Genomic DNA, 16,430 nt, shown 5'->3' on the forward strand with positions numbered 1-16,430 from the left:
AGTGGAGTTAAACGCCAGAAACAGGTTACAAACTGGCGTTCAACTCCAAGAGAAGCTTCTACACGTGTAAAGCTTAATGCTCAGCCCAAGCACACACCAAGTGGGCTCCAGAAGTGGATTTCTGCATCATTTACTCATTTCTGTAAACCCTAGTAACTAGTTTAGTATAAATAGGACTTTTTACTATTGTATTTACATCTGATCTTTAGTTTTAATCTTCAGATCATCTTTGATCACGTTTAGAGGGCTGGCCATTCGGCCATGCCTGGACCTTGTTCTTATGTATTTTTAACGGTAGAGTTTCTACACACCATAGATTACGGTGTGGAGCTCTGCTATTCCTTGAGAATTAATGCAAAGTACTATTGTTTTTTCTATTCAATTCAAGCTTATTCCTATTCTAAGATATTCATTCGCACCCAAGAACATGATGAATGTGATGATTATGTGACGCTCATCACCATTCTCACCTATGAACACGTGCCTGACAACCATTTCCGTTCTACATGAAGATGAGATAGAATGAGTATCTCTTCATGAAGATGAGATAGAATGAGTATCTCTTAGATATCTAATACAGGGGACCGAGTCTGAGATATTAGAGTCTTCATGGTATAAGTCAGAACCCATGGACGGCCATTCCTGAGATCCGAAAAGTCTAAACCTTATTTGTGGTATTCCGAGTAGGCTCTGGGAAAGGATGGCTGTGACGAGCTTCAAACTCGCGAGTGCTGGGCGTAGTGATAGACACAAAAGGATAGTAAATCCTATTCCAGTATGATTGAGAACCGACAGATGATTAGCCATGCAGTGACAACGCATTGGACCATTTTCACAGAGAGGATGGGATGTAGCCATTGACAACGGTGATGCCCTACATACAGCTTGCCATGGAAGAGAGTAGGAATGATTGGATGAAGACAGCAGGAAAGCAGAGGTTCAGGAGGAACGAAAGCATCTCTATACGCTTATCTGAAATTCTCACCAATGAATTACATAAGTATCTCTATCCTAGTTTATATTTTATTTATATTTTTATTATCAAAACGCTATAACTATTTGAAGACTGAGATTTACAAGGAGACCATAGCTTGCTTCAAGCCGACAATCTCCGTGGGATCGACCCTCACTCACGTAAGGTTTATTACTTGGAGGACCCAGTGCACTTGCTGGTTAGTTGTGCGGAGTTGTGACAAAGTGTGATTCACGTTTAAGAGCACCAAGTCTTTGGGAGCCATTGTTGATGATCGCAATTTCGTGCACCAAGTTTTTGGCGCCGTTGCCGGAGATTGTTCGAGTTTGGACAACTGATGGTTCATCTTGTTGCTCAGATTAGGTAATTTTATTTTAATTTTAAGCTTTTGTTTTTATTATTCTTATTTTCGAAAAAATAAAAAAAATAAATATTTTCAAAATATATTTTATGTTCTTCAGAATTTTTAAGAATGAATTCTAGAGTTTCATGAAGCATGTTAGAGCCTGGCTGGCTGTAAAGCCATGTCTAATTCATTTGGACTGGGGCTTCCACTTATCAGCATAGAATGAAGTTGAATGAAGTATCAGCTGTTGTATGTCTGATTTGTATCTACTAAAGCTTGGCTGGCCATTGGCCATGTCTAGTGTTTTGGACCGGAGCTTTCACTGAAAGCTTGGCTGGCTAGTAAGCCATGTCTAATTCCTGGACCGGAGCTTTAGACTAACATTGCAAATTCCTGGAATTCTTATTGAAAATTTTGAAATCCTTATTTTCTTTTTCAAAATTAATTTTCGAAAAAAAAAAATACCGAAATTTTTTTTTAATAAAATCATAAAAAATCAAAAAAATAATTTGATGTTTCTTGCTTGAATCTAGTGTCAAGTCATAAGTTTGGTGTCAATTGCATGTTTATCTCTTTCTTGCATTTTTCGAAAATTCATGCATTGCATTCTTCATGATCTTCAAGTTGTTCTTGGTAAGTCTTCTTGTTTGATCTTCATATTTTCTTGTTTTGTGTCTTTTCTTGTTTTTTATATGCATTTTCAATTTGTTAGTGTCTAAAGTTTGAAAATTTCTAAGTTTGGTGTCTTGCATGTTTTCTTTTCTTGAAATTTTTTTTAAAAACAAGTTCTTGATGTTCATCATGATCTTCAAAGTGTTCTTGGTGTTCATCTTGACATTCATAGTGTATTTGCATCCATCATTTGTTTTGATCCAAAATTTTCATGCATTGAGTCTTTTTAATGTTTTCCTCTTTTTTCATTAAAAATTCAAAAATAAAAAAGAATATCTTTCCCTTTTCTTCTCATAAAATTTGAATATTTGACTTGACTTTTTTTCAAAAATTTTTAAAATCTAGTTGTTTCTTATAAGTCAAATCAAATTTTCAATTTAAAAAATTCTATCTTTTTCAAAACTTTTTCAAAAATCAAATCTTTTTCACTTTTTCTCTTATATTTTTGAAAATTTCAATTTGATTCTCAAAAATCTTTTTCTTATTTTGTTTCATAATTTCAAAATCTTTACTAACAATTAATGTGATTGATTCAAAAAAATTTTTTTAGTTTGTTACTTGCCTAGTAAGAAAGATTCAATCTTTAAATTTTAAATCATATCTTTTTAGTTTCTTGTTAGTCAAGTAATCAAGTTTAATTTTCAAAATCAAATCTTTTTAAATTTCTTTTTCAAATCTTTTTCAAAATAAATTTCAATCACATCTTTTTCAAAATCAATTTCAAAATCTTTTCTAACTTCTTTTCTAGCTTCTTATCTTTTCAAATTTGATTTTCAAATCTTTTTCAATTAACTACTTGACTTTTTGTTTGATTTTAAAAGTTTACTATTTCAATCATATCTTTTTCAAAACTACCTAACTAACTCTCTCTTTCTAATTTTCGAAAATCCCTTCTCTCTTTTTCAAAATTCCTTTTTAATTAACTAATTGTTTTAAACTTTAATTTAATTTAATTTAATTTTTCTTTTTTTTAAATTTTCAAATTTTAACTTTAATTTTAAATTAAAAACAAAAATACTTTTATTTTAATTTATTCAATTTTCGAAATTCTTCTCTCTCACCTCCTTCTAATTATTTATTTATCTACTAACAGTTATCTTCATCTAAGAATTTGAACCCACTCCTCTCCCCTGTGTTTGGATTCTTATCATTTCCTTCTTCTATTCTTATCTCCTTCTACTCACATAAAGGAATCTCTATACTGTGACATAGAGGATTCCATATTTTCTTTTCTATTTTCTTCTTTTTCATATGAGCAGGAACAAGGATAAGAACATTCTTGTTGAAGCTGATCCTGAACCTGAAAGGACTCTGAAGAGGAAGCTAAGGGAAGCTAAAGCACAACTCTCTGGAGAAAATCTGACAGAAATTTTCGAAAAAGACGGAGACATTGCCGAAGATAATAACAATGCAAGAAAGATGCTTGGTGACTTTACTGCACCAAATTCCAATTTACATGGAAGAAGCATCTCAATCCCTGCCATTAGAGCAAACAATTTTGAGCTGAAACCTCAATTAGTTTCTCTGATGCAACAGAACTGCAAGTTTCATGGACTTCCATCAAAAGATCCTTTTCAGTTCTTAACTGAATTCTTGCAAATCTATGATACTGTTAAGACCAATGGAGTTGATCCCGAGGTCTACCGGCTTATGCTTTTCCCATTTGCTGTAAGAGATAGAGCTAGAATATGGTTGGACTCTCAACCTAAAGACAGCCTGAACTCTTGGGATAAGCTGGTCACGGCTTTCTTAGCCAAGTTCTTTCCTCTTCAAAAGCTTAGTAAGCTTAGAGTGGATGTTCAAACCTTCAAACAAAAAGAAGGTGAGTCCCTCTATGAAGCTTGGGAGAGATACAAGGAACTGACCAAAATGTGTCCTTCTGACATGCTTTCAGAATGGACCATCCTGGATATATTCTATGATGGTCTTTCTGGATTATCTAAAATGTCATTGGACCATTCTGCAGGTGGATCCATTCACCTAAAGAAAACGCCTGCAGAAGCTCAAGAACTCATTGACATGGTTGCTAATAACCAGTTCATGTACACTTCTGAGAGGAATCCTGTAAGTAATGGGACACCTCAAAGGAAGGGAGTTCTTGAAATTGATACTCTGAATGCCATATTGGCTCAGAATAAAATATTGACTCAGCAAGTCAATATGATCTCTCAAAGTCTGAATGGATTGAAGGAATCATCCAACAGTACTAAAGAGGCATCTTCTGAAGAAGAAGCTTATGATCCTGAGAACCCTGCAATAGCAGAGGTGAATTACATGGGTGAACCCTATGGAAACACTTATAATCCCTCATGGAGAAATCATCCAAATTTCTCATGGAAGGATCAACAAAAGCCTTAACAAGGCTTTAATAATGGTGGAAGAAACAGGTTTAGCAATAGCAAACCTTTTCCATTATCCACTCAGCAATTGATAGAGAATTCTGAGCAGAACCCATCTAGCTTAGTAAATATAGTCTCTGATCTATCTAAGGCCACTGTGAGTTTCATGAATGAAACAAGGTCCTCCATTAGAAATTTGGAGGCACAAGTGGGCCAGCTGAGTAAAAGGGTCACTGAAACTCCTCCTAGTACTCTCCCAAGCAATACGGAAGAAAATCCAAAGAGAGAGTGCAAGGCCATTGATTTGACCATCATGGCCGAACCTACAAGGGAGGAGGAGGACGTGAATCCTAGTGGAGAAGACCTCCTGGGACGTTCAGTGACCAATAAGGAGTTTCTCTTTGAGAAACCAAAGGAATTTGAGGCTCATCTAGAGACCATAGAGATTCCATTGAACCTCCTTCTGCCCTTCATGAGCTCTGATGAGTATTCTTCTTCTGAAGAGAATGAAGACGTCATTGAAGAGCAAGTTGCTAAGTACCTTTGTGCAATCATGAAGCTGAATGCCAAATTATTTGGTAATGAGACTTGGGAAGATGAACCTCCCTGGCTCACCAATGAACTGAATGCATTGGATAGGCAGACATTACCTCAAAAGAAATAGGATCCTGGTAAATTCCTAATTCCCTGTAACATAGGCACCATGACCTTTGAGAAGGCTCTGTGTGACCTGGGTGATAAACCCATATTTTATGATATATTTTGTGCTTAATTTAAGTGATTTATTCAGTCCTTCACCCACTTATTCATGTTAATTACATGGTTTTACTTTCCCTTCCTTATTATGTGATGTATGTGAAAAACATGTTTCCTATGCTTTAAAAGTAATTATTTTAATTACCCTTTATTTCCAGTCGATGCCGTGATTCGTGTGTTGAGTAGTTTCAGATCCTCTAAGGCAGGAATGACTTAAAGGATGGAAAAGAAACATACAAGAAATGGAAAGAAAGCACAAAATGGAGTTTCGGAAGAAACTGGCAGTGACGCGATCGCATGGACGACGCGGCCGCGTGACAAGGAAAACTCCAATTGATGCGACCGCATGACCCACGCGGACGCGTGACAAAGGCCACGCACCAAAACTTACAGAAAACGTCCCCTGCGACTTCTGAAGCCCTTTTTGGCCCAAATCCAAGTCTAGAAGGCACAGATCAAAGGTTATGAAGTGGAGGAATGCATCCATTCAGAGGAAAGTCTCCAATTAGTCACTTTTGATGATTTAGATGTAGTTTTGAGGGAGAGGTTCTCTCCTCTCTCTTTAGGATTAGGATTTAGATTTAGGATTTTATTCGCTTTCAGGATTATCTCTTTTTATCAGGTTCAACATTCCTTTTTATTTATCTTCTCAATTTAGTTTATGAATTCTTCTATGTTACAAATTATTCTTTGAATTAATGTTATTTGAGGTATTTCAGTTTATTATTGCTTTCTTTTATTACCGTTGCTTCCAATCTGAAAACATTTTTATTCCAGTAGATTTACTTTTTCCCTTTTGGTCTTGGTTAAGAAATCAGTAACTCAGGAGTTATCAAACTTAACATGATTGATAATTGTTATCTTTGTTAATTGAATTGGACTTCAATAATCCCAATCTTTCCTTAGGGATTAACTAGGATTTGAAGATCAAACTAATTAGTCACTTGACCTTTCTTTACTTTAAGTAAAGACTAACTGAGTGGAATTAAGATTCAATCTTCATCATCATTGATAAGGATAACTAGGATAGGACTTCTTATTTCTCATACCTTGCCAAAATTTTATTTCACGGTTATTTATTTACTTTACAGCCTTTTACTTATTTCAATTGCAATTTAAATTACTTGTTCCTCATCTTAAAAACCCCAATTTACAATCTTCATAACCAATAATAAGAACATACTTCCCTGCAGTTCCTTGAGAAGACGACCCGAGGTTTAAATACTTCAGTTATCAATTTATTTAGGGGTTGGTTACTTGTGACAACCAAAACGTTTGTAAGAAAGGTTGATTGCTTGGTTTAGTAACTATACTTGCAACAAGAGTTTACTATAACTTCTAAACCATCAATCTACAGTTCTTTCAAAATGGCGCCGTTGCCGGGGAAACTGCAATTGTGTGCCTTATTATTGGTTATTGTAAATACTTTTCTTTTACTTATTTATTTGTCTTTATTTTCCCCTTTTATTTCCATTAGCTACTATGAATTCTCACCCCTCTCGCTTCAAGTTTGGTTCTAATATTGTTGAAAGGAGTGAAAGTTATAACAGGAACATGCATCAAGGTCAGAGCAATCAAAGATTGATGGAGCCAACAGGATCTGATCAACCCTTTAGGTAACAACACCCTCCAAGATATCATGGACAAAGACCATTCTACAATGCATATCAAGGAAATAGACATGGTGGACAACCTTGTGGTTACCAACAAGCCCCACCCTGTGCTTATAGGCCATCCTCTCAACATAACTTCGCACCACCACACTCACAAGCTCCTTTCCACCATTCACTACCGTATGATCCTCATCTACCCAAATTCCAATCTAATTACTCCCAAACACCACCACTTCCCCATGTACCACGTCCAAATCTATCACCCCAAGAATCAGAGGTTCGCCTCAAGGAAACAGTAGATCAACTTCAAACAACCCTTCATCAACTGGAGCAAGCAGTAAGTCTATTATCTTCTATACGTTCAAACATTCAAGGGCCTCCCAGAGCCCCATGTGGACAATCTAATGAAGAGCGTAGCATGAAGGAGATACTAGAAACTCCAGTGGACAAGACAGAGCATGACTTCGTATTAGAACAAGTAGAGGAAGCTGTCATTATGAAAGAAGAGGAGTTGGTTGAAGACTTAGGAGACGCTGAACTTCCATGGGAATCCGAAGTTGCGGAGAATTCTGTTAAGAACGTTACAATTGATGCTAAGGAGGATAGTGCACAACTCCCACAGCAAATCTTTTATGAAGAACTAGCTAGAATAATCCAAGAAGCAAGTTTCCTTGATGATGATAATCTCAAGTCAAGTTCTCCCAGTAGTGCACTTGCATCAGCAAGTGAATTCTCTGAGATCGAAGAATCTTCCCCAAGTGAATACGAAGATGATGCGGAGGTAGATTTCTCTCAACCTCCCGTTTATGACTTAAGTGACGAGGAAGACATAGAAGGCTTTGATCAGGACATGGATGCAATTGAGGAAGTCTGCAAGGAAGTGAAGAAATTCACAGAAGAGTACAAAGGAGTAGAACTCACAAAACCACTGGAAACACCTATCCCAAGGCCATTACCACCTATTACAAGCTTTAAATGGGTACAATCCTTAACCTTTAACTGTATTTTCCCACTAGAATATGGTTTGCTTGAAACAGATGGCCAGCTTAGAGCTCTTTGCGGCTTTAAGAGTAAGAGGGAAATGGCTCGCACTCAGAGCTGGTGCACAAGGTTCAATAAGGTTCCACGCTTCAATTCGAAGTGCACGGATTGGCATCATGATTAATCGAATGGATCTCGGAAAACGTTTGGTCATCTTGGTGAAAATATACTTTCTAAACCGCCCGGATGGAAAAATATAGATCAAGACGAAGGCAGATTTAAAAGCAAGGTTTGGGATCCTGGAATCTGTTCTGACATTCGTCACCCCGGGAGCCTGAGAATTTGTTTGAAGCTGCTCAGAAGCTTTACATGCCTAGTTTGGGACCCCGGAGGCTGTTGGCATTCCAAGCATTGGTGGAGATTTCTGGATGAATTTAAGCATACGCCACCATAACAGGAAGCTCATCCAATGTACAACTTAAGGACTTTAACTAAAAGTGCTAGGTGGGAGACAACCCACCATAGTATGGTCATTCCTTTTTTCAGTTTTATTTCGTGTTATTTATTTTTATTATCCTTTTCAATTGAACCTGAATATTATTCATTCGCATTGCATACTGCATAATTGCATACCTGCATAAAAAAAAGAAGAAAGGGTGCGCGACGCGACCGCATCACTCATGCGATCGCGTCAGTTGAGAAAAACACTCCCCACGCGTCTGCGTCATTCACGCGGCCATGTGATCTAGAGATCGGCGTAAATCCCAACGTCCAGAGAGTTAGGCTGGAATCGTGCGGCCATTGTGCGTTTCGCAGAAAACGACCCACGTGATCGCGCCACCCACGCGATCGCATCACTTGCACAACACCAATCCCACGCGACAGCGTGAGCAACGCGATCGCGTCACATGGATTGCACAACACCCCAAAGGAGACAGAGAGTTGCACTGAAATGACGCTGGAATTGTGCGTTTAGCACAATTTCCAGCGACGCGGTCGCATGCCTCATGCGACCGCGTCATTCCCTCTTTTACCCATTCAATGCGATCGCGTCAACCCTCAATTCACCCCAGCCACGCGACCGCGTGCCTCACGCGATCGCATGGATTTAAATTTACTAACCCCCCCAATCACGCGAACCCTACCCATTCGCGCCCCCCAGCCCTTCTCCTTCCTCTCTCTCTCCAACCAACCACCACCAACTTCCAGCCACCACCACCAACCACCGCTGCCCCCGTCGACCACCCAGAACCCACCGCCACGCCACCCCCTTCCCCCTCTTTCTTCTTCTTCTTTCCTCCTCTTCCCTCCACCACCACTGCCCCCCTCTGCGACCGCCACACCCACCGCCGCCGCTCCGTCCCTGCCGCACCACCCACCACCACTAACGAACGCCCCAGCAGTGTATTGGTAGATTTCTCTTTAATAACACCTCGTCGTGAGTATAGCTCTACCAACAACAATCCTCGGGGGGTCAAATTTAGAAGAGGGATTTGGTTGTCACAAGTTCAACCCCAATAGAAATAATCGAAATATTCAAACCTCGGGTCGTCTCACAAGGATTGGGCAAACAAGTGCTTCGACATTGGTTAGAAATCCGGGGTTGTGAGTTATGAGCATGAAAATAAATGGAAGTCTTAACAAGCAAGTAATCTTAAATTGCAATAAACTAATTCAACTACTGATGAGCGGATAATTTATACGCTTTTTGGCATTGTTTTTAGTATGTTTTTAGTAGGATCTAGTTACTTTTAGGGATGTTTTCATTAGTTTTTATGTTAAATTCACATTTCTGGACTTTACTATGAGATTGTGTGTTTTTCTGTGATTTCAGGTATTTTCTGGCTGAAATTGAGGGACTTGAGCAAAAATCAGATTCAGAGGTTGAAAAAGGACTGCTGATGCTGTTGGATTCTGACCTCCCTGCACTCAAAATGGAGTTTCTGGAGCTACAGAACTCAAAATGGCGCGCTTCCAATTGCGTTGGAAAGTAGACATCCAGGGTTTTCCAGAAATATATAATAGTCCATACTTTGGCCAAGAATTGACGACGTAAACTGGCGTTCAACGCCAGCTCTCTGCCCAAATCTGGCGTCCAGCGCCAGAAAAGGATCCAAAACCAGAGTTAAACGCCCAAACTGGCACAAAAACTGGCGTTCAACTCCACAAATGGCCTCTGCACGTGCAACACTTAAGCTCAGCCCAAACACACACCAAGTGGGCCCCGAAAGTGGATTTATACATCAAATACTTACTCATGTAAACCCTAGTAGCTAGTTTATTATAAATAGGACCTCTTACTATTGTATTTGACATCTTTGGATTACCTTATGATCCTTTGATCACGCTTTAGGGGGCTGGCCATCTCGGCCATGCCTGGACCTTTCACTTATGTATTTTTAACAGTAGAGTTTCTACACTCCATAGATTAAGGTGTGGAGCTCTGCTGTTCCTCAAAGATTAATGCAAAGTACTACTGTTTTCTATTCAATTCTTCTTATTTCTCTTCTAAGATATCCATTCGCACCCAAGAACGTGATGAAGGTGATGATTATGTGTGACGCTCATCATCCTTCTCCTTTATGAATGCGTGCCTGACAAACACTTCTGTTCTACATGAATTAAGCTAGAATGAGTATCTCTTAGATCTCCTAACCAGAATCTTCGTGGCGTAAGCTAGAATGATGGCGGCATTCAAGAGAATCCGGAAAGTCTAAACCTTGTCTGTGGTATTCCGAGTAGGATTCAATGATTGAATGACTGTGACGAGCTTCAAACTCGCGAGTGCTGGGCGTTAGTGACAGACGCAAAAGGAGGGTGAATCCTATTCCAGCATGATCGGGAACCGACAGATGAATAGCCGTGCCGTGACAGGGTGCGTGAGCATATTATTCACTGAGAGGAGGGGATGTAGCCACTGACAACGGTGATGCCCTTGCATAAAGCCAGCCATGGAAAGGAGTAAGACTGATTGGATAAAGATAGCAGGAAAGCAGAGGTTCAGAGGAACGAAAAGCATCTCCATTCGCTTATCTGAAATTCCTACCAATGAATTACATAAGTATCTCTATCCCTATTTTATTATATAATATTCGAAAATAACATTATCACTTTATATCCGCCTGACTGAGATTTACAAGGTGACCATAGCTTGCTTCACACCAACAATCTCCGTGGGATTCGACCCTTACTCACGTAAGGTATTACTTGGACGACCCAGTGCACTTGCTGGTTAGTTGTATCGAAGTTGTGACAATTATGAATTAAGATCAGAGCACCGAGCTCTGGAGCCATTACCAGGATTTTTTCGAGCCTGGAGATCACAATTTCGTGCACCAAGTTTTTGGCGCCGTTGCCGGGGATTGTTTGAGTTTTCGGCAAGCTTTTGGTCCGGTAACATCAGTGCCAGATTCCCTTTTGATCCGGCAACAGCACCAAGTTTTTGGCGCCGTTGCCGGGGATTGTTCGAGTTTGGACAACTGATGGTTCATCTTGTTGCTCAGATTAGGTAATTTTCTTTTTTTTTTATTTTCAAAAATTTTTCAAAAATATTTTCAAAAATCTCTCATTTGTTTTCGAAAAAAAAAATGTTTTCAAAAAAAAAATTTTATTCAAAATTTTTAAGAATGAATTCTAGTGTTTCATGATGATTTGTTGAATCCTGGCTGGCTGTAAGCCATGTCTAATCTTTTGGGACTGGGGTTTCAATTTACCATCACAAGAGAAGAGATTCTCACACACTTAGTTGTTCTATACTTGAAAAGTATCCATATCTGCTGAAGCTTGGCTGGCCATTGGCCATGTCTAGTGTTTTGGACTGGAGCTTTCTTTGAAAGCTTGGCTGGCTAGTGAGCCATGTCTAATTCCTGGACTGAAGCTTTAGACTAACATGGCAAGATTCCTGGAATTCATATTAAAAATTTTGGAATCCTTATTTTTCTTTTTCATATTAATTTTCGAAAAATACAAAAAAATTAGAAAATCATGAAAATCAAAAATATTTTTCTGTTTCTTGTTTGAGTCTTGAGTCACATTATAAGTTTGGTGTCACTTGCATATGCATCTTGCATTTTTTCGAAAATATCATGCATTCATAGTGTTCTTCATGATCTTCAAGTTGTTCTTGGTAAAGTCTTCTTGTTTGATCTTGATGATTTTTTGTTTTGTGTCTTTTCATGTTTATCATGTGCATTCTTGAATTCTTAGTGTCTAAGCATTAAAGAATTCTAAGTTTGGTGTCTTGCATGTTTTCTTTGCATTAAAAATTTTTCAAAAATATGTTCTTGATGTTCATCATGACATTCAAAGTGTTCTTGGTGTTCATCTTGACATTCATAGCATTCTTGCATGCATCACATGTTTTGATCTAAAAATTTCATGCATTGCATATTTTTCATGTTTTTCATAAAAATTTCAAAAATCAAAAAAATATCCTTCCCTTTTTCTCTCATCAAATTCGAAAATTTGGATTGACTTTTTCAAAAATTTTTAAAATCAAATTGTTTCTCATGAGTCAAATCAAATTTTCAATTTGAAAATCTTATCTTTTTCAAAATCTTTTTCAAAAATCAAATCTTTTTCAAAATTATTAGTTATTTTCGAAAATTTCAAAAATATTTTTCTTATTTTTATACCAAATTTTCGAAAATAACATAATCAATTAATGTTTTGATTCAAAAATTTGAAGTTTGTTACTTGCTTGTTAAGAAAGATTCAAACTTTAAGTTCTAGAATCATATCTTGTGATTTCTTATGAATCAAGTCATTAATTGTGATTTTAAAAATCAAATCTTTTTCAAAACTAATCCTATCATATCTTTTCAAAATATCTTCTTATCTTATCTTGTTCAAAAATTTGATTTCAAAATATCTTCTCTAACCTCCTAACTTCCTATCTTTTCAAAATTTGTTTCAACTAACTAACTAACTTTTTGTTTGTTTCTTAACTTTTTCAAAACTACCTAACTAACTCTCTCTCTCTAATTTTCGAAAATATCTCCCCTCTTTTTCAAAAATTTCTTTTTTATTAACTAATTATTTTTATTTTTAAATTTTAAAAAAAATTTCGAAAAAAATACTAACCTTTTTCAAAAACCATTTTCAAAAATCACTAACTCTTTTTCAAAATAATTTTCGAAAATTATACCTCCCCCACCCTATTCTATTTATTCATTCATATCCTAACATCTCATCTCACATCTCTTCCATTGGTACAGTTGTGTTTCTTCCTTTACATCACATTTTTTGTGTCCCCCTCTTTTCTTCCACTCACAAAGGGATCCCTATACTGTGGTAAAGAGAATCTCTATTATTATTATCATTTTTCTGTCCATTCTTCCTTGTCATATGAGCAGGAGCAAGGATAAGAACATTCTTGTGGAAGCAGATCCAGAACCTGAAAGGACTCTGAAGAGAAAATTAAGAGAAGCTAAAATACAACAATCCAGAGATAACCTTTCAGAAATTTTCGAACAGGCAGAGGAGATGGCAGCCGAAAATAATAATAATGTAAGGAAGATGCTTGGTGACTTTACTGCACCTAATTCCAATTTACATGGAAGAAGCATCTCCATTCCTGCCATTGGAGCAAACAACTTTGAGCTGAAACCTCAATTAGTTTCTCTAATGCAGCAGAACTGCAAGTTTCATGGACTTCCATCTGAAGATCCTTTTCAGTTTTTAACTGAATTCTTGCAGATATGTGATACTGTTAAGACTAATGGAGTAGATCCTGAAGTCTACAGGCTCATGCTTTTCCCTTTTGCTGTAAGAGACAGAGCTAGATTATGGTTGGATTTTCAACCCAAAGACAGCCTGAACTCTTGGGATAAGCTGGTCACGGCTTTCTTAGCCAAGTACTTTCCTCCTCAAAAGCTGAGCAAGCTTAGAGCTGATGTTCAAACCTTCAGACAGAAAGAAGGTGAATCCCTCTATGAAGCTTGGGAAAGATACAAACAGTTGACCAAAAAGTGTCCTTCTGACATGCTTTCAGAATGGACTATCCTGGATATATTCTATGATGGTTTATCTGAGCTATCAAAGATGTCACTGGACACTTCTGCAGGTGGATCCATCCATCTAAAGAAAATGCCTGCAGAAGCTCAAGAACTCATTGACATGGTTGCTAATAACCAGTTCATGTACACTTCTGAAAGGAATCCTGTGACTAATGGGACGCCTATGAAGAAGGGAGTTCTTGAGGTTGATACTCTGAATGCCATATTGGCTCAGAATAAAATATTGACTCAGCAAGTCAATATGATCTCTCAGAGTCTGCATGGAATGCAAGCTGCATCCAACAGTACTCAAGAGGCATCTTCTGAAGAAGAAGCCTATGATCCTGAGAACCCTGCAATAGCAGAGGTAAATTACTTAGGTGAACCTTATGGAAACACCTATAACTCAACATGGAGAAATCATCCAAATTTCTCATGGAAGGATCAAAAGCCCCAACAAGGCTTTAATAATGGTGGAAGAAACAGGTTTAGCAATAGCAAGCCTTTTCTATCATCCACTCAGCAACAGACAGAGAACTCTGAACAAAATGCTTCTAATTTAGCAAATCTAGTCTCTGATCTATCTAAGGCCACTGTAAGTTTCATGAATGAAACAAGGTCTTCCATTGGAAATTTGGAAGCACAAGTGGGCCAGCTGAGTAAAAGGATCACTGAAATCCCTCCTAGTACTCTCCCAAGTAATACAGAAGAGAACCCAAAAGGAGAGTGCAAGGCCATTGACATAAGTGCCATGGCCGAACTTGTGAGGAGAGGAGAGGACGTGAATCCCAAGGAGGAAGACCTCCTGGGACGTCCAGTGACCAATAAGGAGCTTCCCTCTGGGGAACCAAAGGACTCTGAGGCTCATCTAGAGACCATAGAGATTCCATTGAACCTCCTTATGCCCTTCATGAGCTTTGATGAGTATTCCTCTTCTGAAGAGAATGAGGATGTCACTGAAGAGCAAAATGCAAAGTTTCTTGGTGCAATCATGAAGCTGAATGCCAAATTATTTGGCATTGATGCTTGGGAAGTTGAACCTCCCTTGTTCATCAATGAACTAAGTGATCTGGATCAACTGACATTGCCTCAGAAGAGACACGATCCTGGAAAGTTCATAATACCCTGCACCATAGGCACCATGATCTTTAAAGCTCTGTGTGACCTTGGTTCAGGAATAAACCTCATGCCCCTCTCTGTAATAGAGAAACTGGGAATCTATGGGGTGCAAGCTGCTAAAATCTCACTAGAGATGGTAGACAGCTCAAGAAAACAGGCTTATGGACAAGTAGAGGACGTGTTAGTAAAGGTTGAGGGCCTTTACATCCCTGCTGATTTCATAGTCCTGGATACTGGAAAGGAAGAGGATGAATCCATCATCCTAGGAAGACCTTTCCTGGCCACAGCAAGAGCTGTGATTGATGTTGACAGAGGTGAACTAGTCCTTCAATGGAATGAGGACTCCTTTGTGTTTAAAACTCAAGGATCTCCCTCTGCAACCATGGAGAGGAAGCAAAAAAAGCTTCTCTCAAAGCAGAGTCAACCAGAGCCCCCACAGTCAAACTCTAAGTTTGGTGTTGGGAGGCCACAACCAAACTCTATGTTTGGTGTTGAACTCCCATATCCAAACTCTAAGTTTGGTGTTGGAGAGTTTCAACAATGCTCTGAACATCTGTGAGGCTCCATGAGAGCCCACTGTCAAGCTATTGACATTAAAGAAGCGCTTGTTGGGAGGCAACCCAATGTTTATTTATCCAACTCTATTATTATTGTTTTTCATGTTTTCTTAGGTTCATGATCATGTGGAGTCACAAAATAAACAAAAAATTCAAAAACGGAATCAAAAACAGCAGAAGAAAAATCACACCCTGGAGGAGCATCTGTCTGGCGTTCAAACGCCAGAACAGAGCATAGTTCTGGCGCTGAACGCCCAGAATGGGAGCATCCTGGCGCTGAACGCCCAGAACAAGCATGGTTCTGGCGTTCAACGCCAGAAATGGCAGCAAATGGGCGTTGAACGCCTAAAATGGGCACCAACCTGGCGCTGAACGCCCAGAGTTGTGTGCAAGGGCATTTTGCATGCCTAAATTGGTGCAGGGATGTAAATGCCTTGACACCTCAAGATCTGTGGACCTCACAGGATCACCTCAGGATCTGTGGACCCCACAGGATCCCCACCTACCTTCACTCACTCTCTTCTCTCTTCTCAATCATCCTCTATTCCCAATAAACACTCATCCCTTCTGTCTTCCATTTACCACTCACACCCATACACCCACTTACCTTCAAAAATTCAACATCTCTTCCCCACCCAATCCCACCCATATGGCCGAATACACATAGCCATCCATCTCCTCCATATCCTCTTCTTCTTCTATTCTTTCTTCTTTTGCTCGAGGGCGAGCAACATTCTAAGTTTGGTGTGGTAAAAGCATAGCTTTTTTTTTTTGTTTTTTTTCATAACCATTGATGGCACCTAAGGCCAGAGAAACCTCTAGAAAGAGGAAAGGGAAGACAAAAGCTTCCATCAAAGGTCTAAAGCTCAGGGGTAGAACATTTGACTGCAGATCAAGAGATCCCTGAGATACCTCAGGGGATACATTTTCTTCCACACAATTATTGGAAGCAACTAAGGGTGGAACATCAAGAGCACTCCATCATCCTTCATGAAATCAGAGAAGATCTAAAAGCAATGAAGGAGGAGCAGCAAAGACAAGGAAGAGACATAGAAGAGCTCAAGGACATCACTAAGGT

The 16,430-nt window shown here is 38.6% G+C and overlaps 2 non-coding genes across 2 annotated transcripts; both read right to left on the reverse strand.

Annotated features, from left to right (window-relative positions):
• Positions 1-3,773: 3,773 nt before the first annotated feature.
• LOC112740097 (small nucleolar RNA R71) lies at positions 3,774-3,881 on the reverse strand. The gene has a single exon (XR_003171032.1). It is a non-coding gene; the product is annotated as a small nucleolar RNA R71 (small nucleolar RNA).
• A 9,679-nt stretch (positions 3,882-13,560) lies between these two features.
• LOC112738847 (small nucleolar RNA R71) lies at positions 13,561-13,668 on the reverse strand. Its single transcript, XR_003169802.1, has one exon. It is a non-coding gene; the product is annotated as a small nucleolar RNA R71 (small nucleolar RNA).
• Positions 13,669-16,430: the final 2,762 nt, after the last annotated feature.

This window comes from Arachis hypogaea, chromosome 13, assembly GCF_003086295.3.
Source record: "Arachis hypogaea cultivar Tifrunner chromosome 13, arahy.Tifrunner.gnm2.J5K5, whole genome shotgun sequence".
Lineage (NCBI taxonomy): Eukaryota > Viridiplantae > Streptophyta > Magnoliopsida > Fabales > Fabaceae > Arachis > Arachis hypogaea.